Genomic DNA, 6,213 nt, shown 5'->3' on the forward strand with positions numbered 1-6,213 from the left:
CTTACCTGACCCACATGATAATGCAACCTGGGAAATTGAAAAAGAAGTATGGGTACAATACTATTCAAACTACATGATCGAAAGGTGGAATTTTTAGTGCTACACCTATCCGCAAGTGGATTATTATACTATGTACTAAGTGTTGTCTTTCCAACCCACATTGGTGTTGGATGAGCTTTCGGGGATTCCCTCATCTTGGTAATATCCCCAGTGTAATCTTTGTACAGTTTCGAGATTTGCATATCTCGACTTTAAGTCTTTTCGTGCTTTCGAGGGTTCTCATTCTGACGAATTTCCTTTGTGTAAATATTGTGTGTGTACTAGATTCGGTCCCCACATGCCTGTAGCTATCCGTAAAAGGAGAAGGGATGAGATAACATGGGACAGTCCTCCCATGTCCGAATCTTGCTTTCGGCCATCTGATCAAGTCCTGATCAACACCTTTCTTTGGAGTCATCAGTTTGTACACTCTGCTTTCAACTGAACACGAATGTTTGTCCCCTTTCCTAGTTCTATAAATATTTGGAACTACGAAGTAAGGCTCATTCGGGGAATTCAGGGATTGAGAGTTTGAGAGTTTAGCGGTCTAAGTCGAATTTTCTCCTGCTCTGCATCTGCGGGCTACTAGTATGATCTGCTTGCACCACGAGATAAATTCTAGTCTATAAATGATTTGAGAAGCCTGCGCATTAGTACTTGTTGCTAGTGTGAACCTAAAGTGGCCGAATCATAAGTCTGTAAGTCTATTTTAATCTTGAGACTCAGTCTGCTTGTTGGCCAGGTAGCCTGTAGATCTATTATGCTTCGGCTAACTCATATCTACTAAACGCCACAACAGTCAATCTGAGGAAGAGATTTCCCTCTGTTTGTATGGCATCCTTATGAATAAATAAATTCCTATTCCATATTCCAAAAACTTGTTGTTTTAATAATATATGTGTGAAAGGTCCTGTAAGGATAGTTATAAATATGTAGTTTCCAGTGATATATAGCAGTTAATGGGCTTTTCGCCACAAAAAAAGCTCTACTGTTTAAATCTGATGCAGAATCAGTCCCCAAGATTGAAGACGTTTGACTTCATAGTGGCTAAAATCTATCAATGTTGCTATTTAGATTTCACAAAATTGTTTAATTTTGTGGACGACGGTTTCAATCTATAATTATAGCTAGCCTAGATACAATTTCATCTATTTCAATCAAGCTAGATTTTGGCTTTATATACTGAATAGAAAACTAAAACAATAACCTCCACGTGAGTAAATCCTATTAGAGAAAAGAAAGCTTATGTTAGAGTTTGCAACACTACGAAACTTGTCGATGCCATTGTGAGGTCGAACATCTTCAATCATATAGCGCAACAGAGTTTCGTAGTGGGCATAGTTACTATTAGACTTCTTTGTCCCACTATTTTTCTCCATTACAACATCTCGGCTTTGTGAAACAAAAAAACAAGCCACATTGTAAACAAGCCAAAATTATTGAGAATATGGCATTAAAATAACAATGATAATATAGAGAATTTTTGGAGTTATGCGTGGTAAATTTTATTATTGATGTTTTTGGCTAAGTATCACAACCTACTATCATCAAACAAGCCACATTATGAACAAGCCAAAATTATTGAGAATATGGCATTAAAATAACAATGATAATAGAGAATTTTTGGAGTCATGCGTGGTAGATTTTATTATTGATGTTTTTGGTTAAGTATCACAACTTACTATCATCATGAGATCAATATTGAGACATTTTAACACGTTTCTTCTCAAAGAATCTAATCTCATTCATCTTATCCCTTCCATGCATGGATAAGATCAATGTTCTTGTGTGTTTTCGCAAGTTTGTATTGGAGTGTTTTTGGAGTTTTGCATGGTAGATTTTTTTATAGATATTTTGGGCTAAATATCACAACCCATCATGAGGACATCAATATTGAGACATTTTAAGTTTTAACATGTTTCTTCGCAACACAAAACACATGCCACAAGGACTGAAACATAAATGGTAAGCATTAGTAGTAAATAAAGGAAACCTTGGGAAACCATGAAAGCAATAAAAATGTTGCTAACACTAAGAACAAAGTCACCACGGAAGAAAAAAAAACTCACATTATGTGTGCAGAAACAAAATTTAACAAAATAATTCTAGCCTTAAATAAAAGAAAACAAAAAAGAATAAAAGGCATCCAAAATTCTAGCCTTAAATAAAAGAAAACCAAAAAAATAAAAGGCATCCAAAATACTTACCTAGATCAAACCACAAATCACCTGGAAAAAAAATGCTCCCTAATAATAAAATATAACCCATCTATTGATTTAAAAGAATTATAACACATCCATTGAAAACAAATCATAAAATGATGGCGGAAAAACCTAAAATTCAAAAGGAAAGAAATAATAAAATTTAAAAAGTACTAAAAGAAATACCTTGCAAACAAATGAAAACATTGAAATGAAAAAATATTGCTCAATTAAGAAAACAATGATTCGATTCGATGAATCAAAACCCAATTCTTCCATGTTTAGGGAAAGAAGAAAGGAAAAACATTGAATCAATAAATAAATTCACCTTTTACACAAAAATGTTACCAATAATGAAAACTCATCAACAAAAAGGAATATTTCAAATTCACATATCAAACTTTCATCAGACTTATCATAGAGGCAAAAAAAAGGGATATGCAAAAATCATTGAAGACATAAAAAGGAATCTGAAAAACCTCTTACTGTTTAAATCCAATGTAGAATCAGTCCCCAAGATGCCACTCATACAATTTCCACAATGAAATAAAAAATAATTATGTCATGAAAAATAATATGACCCAACAAAAACCAATAAGAAAACCTTACGAAAATAACCAATAGACTCAATCTCCCCTTTGATTGAATCACAGAGGCAATCAATTACTTTGCACTGACATGGAACTCGAGAATATATATATATATATATATATATATATATATATAGGGGGTCAGGGACGTTTAGGCAGACATAGGGACTACTAATTTGTGGCTCACAAAGGATGTGAGTCAGTAGATGAGAGAGGTGTGAGGAGGGGTCGCATTAATTTCCACCTACTCCTTGTAATCCTACTCTGTGCTTTGTGCATAAATGGATGTGAGAGATCCTTCAACACAATCATCCACCTAGCTTGCAATAGGAAAGAAGTACATGACCAATCAAGTGATGATTTACCTAACACCAAGAGCTTGCGGTCACGTATTTTGTCATTTTTGGTGAGAAAACTACCATGTAGAATAGTTTCCATAGGTGACATTATGACAAGCCCTAACCCTGATGGGACACAACTTGACATAGAGTATTAATAATGTTTTTGGAAAATAATAAACCATCAAAAATATGTTTTGTAAAATTCAACACACATGGCAAGAAACAATTATGTAAAACTTTTAAACATAAAAAATGGGCAAAATGCCCTATGGCAGGATTTTTTCCCCTCAAATTCAAACTCTAGCTCCTAGTACAATATTTGTCCTTTTTGGTCAGGCCAACATCATTTTTTCCGCTTGGACTACCATGCATCATTTTTTCTGATTGGACATGTCAGTATAATATTAATATTATTTTTGGTTTCACTGAAAATATCTTTTTCAAGGAATTTCCACTTTAATGAGAAATTCTGACCACAAATTGAAATAGTAGTCAAGTTCTTTATAACTATCTCCAAGGAATGAAAAATAGGGGGCAAGAAACAGAATATAAAAAATAATCAATGGTTGAAGAAAATGGCATCTTGAGAGATGAGATTAAATAATTAAAATAAAAACTAAATAATAATTCGACCCTAAGTGACACAAAGAATAAACTAGATATCAAACCTATAAAAGAAGAAATGAACAAACTAATTAAAATAGATCTTGAGCGCCATAAAAGAGCCCTGTACCTTATAATCATTGGTATAAAAGAGTAGAATGAAAATGACACATTAGAAATAATAAAAGAACAACTGAAAACTAAGTCACAAATTCAAGCAACTTATTTAACTGAAGTAAAAAGAGTGGAAAAGATACTTGAGCATAAACATAGACTCATTTGTGTTAAGCTAACTTGTAATGACCATAAATTTGATATACTTAGTGAATCTTGATGCCTAAAAGAGTCAGGAATCTTTATAAATGAGGATCTCATTCCGGAAGACCGAGTTGAACTTAGGAAAGAGGTTCAAAAGGTAAAGGAGGCAAGAAAAAAATTAAAATGGGAAATCATTAGAAATAGGAAAGCCATTCTTAGAGACATAGACCAAAATAAGAGTGTTAAATAGGAATTGGGAACACTCTAAATCCTCTTCTGGAACTGTCATGATTTTCCATGGCATAAAAGTCCTATGTCAAATTAGATCTCGAGTGATATTGATCTTATTTTCTTAATTGAAACTTAGGAGCATGATGAATCTAAGTTCCCCCAAATTTATGGACTCATTCTTTGGTCGACCTGGAACAACAAATCCTTTTGTAAAGGTTTTGGAGGAATAACTTGTTAAATAAAAAATAAAATCTATTCTCACATTAAACTTATAAGATCGATCCTCTCAATCGGTATATTTGGATCAAATTTTCTAACTCTACCACCAATAGGGTTTATCTTTTAAACTCTTTTTTTTTCATATCAACTCTAGCTCCTATAAGAAAAACAACATGGATAAGACTTTCCTCTTCAACGCCTTAGAACAGAATATTCACAGCCTAAGGAATGAAGGTAATATCCTCTTGCTAGAGGACTTTAATGCTAGAACAACTACTTACCAAGATACTCTCCTAAATAATAACTCTCACCCTAATTCCTTTTGGCTAGATGAGGAATTTGACTTATGTAGTAGATTCAAAATAAATAACCGAGAACTTATTGGTACCTAGCTAATTAAACTCTGTAGTTTCCAAGACTCGATAATTTGTAATAAAATCAATAGGTAGCAAACCTCTAGCCAAATCAATTGCATTCATGGGTGTGGAGGTAGTGTTATGGATTATGTGATATCTGATACCCATGTTCTCAACTGTATTCTAAATTTTGACCTCCTAAATTGCCATGAGCCTGATTCTAACCACAAACCTCTAATGTTAACTTTAAACATCGACTTTCACACCGGCTACATGCAAGAGAATTGTGAGAATTGTATGGTTTTTTGGGTTGCCTATGAGTCCCAAAAACACCTTCCTTGAAACGGGTTACTTCCTACAAGGAGAATACAAACGAGTGATGTTAGTGAACAAATATGGGATAAAAAAGCATTGAATGGAATGGAAGCAATGCATGAACAAAACTAAACTAATACTAAACTAAATAACATAAAACAAGATTTTAAAGAAAAAAATCAATAAAGGGGTAAGAAAATGATCATCTTTATTGATTTCTAGTGGTGGAAGAGTTGCAAATAAAGTATCAAAGACAATTGAAACGTGTTGTTTGAGTAATGGTGTTCAATAACTCTCAACAAGGATTTCCCCTCCTCAATCTCTTTCTCAAGCTCTTTGTCTCTCAAAGAATCATAGAAAACTCTATATAATGTTTGAATTGTCCTCACAGTCCAGGTATGTTATATTGCTTTGGAGCAATTTTGGCAACATAACAATGCACAATTTCCTGTTTTTTGACTCTCTATACACTTGTACCTATAGAAAATTTGAACACTCCTTCCCTCCTTTGGCCCATAAATGAGATGAGTGCTACCATACTCTTACCATTAAGGCTTCTTGGGGCTTAAGGCTCGAATGGTCGGCCCATCATGTCAAGAGATAAAATGCTTTTCAAGCAATTTTGTGTGTCAAGGTGTTGACTGGGCTTCTAGTGACTCTCATGACTATCGAAGGAAAAGTCGCAATGTAGTTAATTTTCATATTTGTAGCATATGAGAGGGTTGATTTTTTAAGTCAAACTTAGGAAATCTTTTAATTTTTTTTCCTTTCATAATGTTTTTGGCTAAAAATGTAACCTTTGTATATGTCACTCAATCTAAGTGTCTTCTACTACGTACATATGAGTGTACCATTTTCTCATAATAATAAGAGCCAAAGGAACATTTGTTTTGACAAAAGTAAAGTGGATCTCTTCTTAAAGTATTTAAAAATATATTTAGATTTATTAACCTAAAATGATAGCATTGATCACATTTACCACAATTTTACTACAACCTTTTGCACTACTATTAACAAGTTCTCTACTAAGGTGTCTTAGAAAAAGAATAATAGAACTTCC

This window comes from Pinus tabuliformis, chromosome Q, assembly GCF_031772625.1.
Source record: "Pinus tabuliformis cultivar Carrire ecotype Pingquan chromosome Q, CPIR1, whole genome shotgun sequence".
NCBI lineage: Eukaryota > Viridiplantae > Streptophyta > Pinopsida > Pinales > Pinaceae > Pinus > Pinus tabuliformis.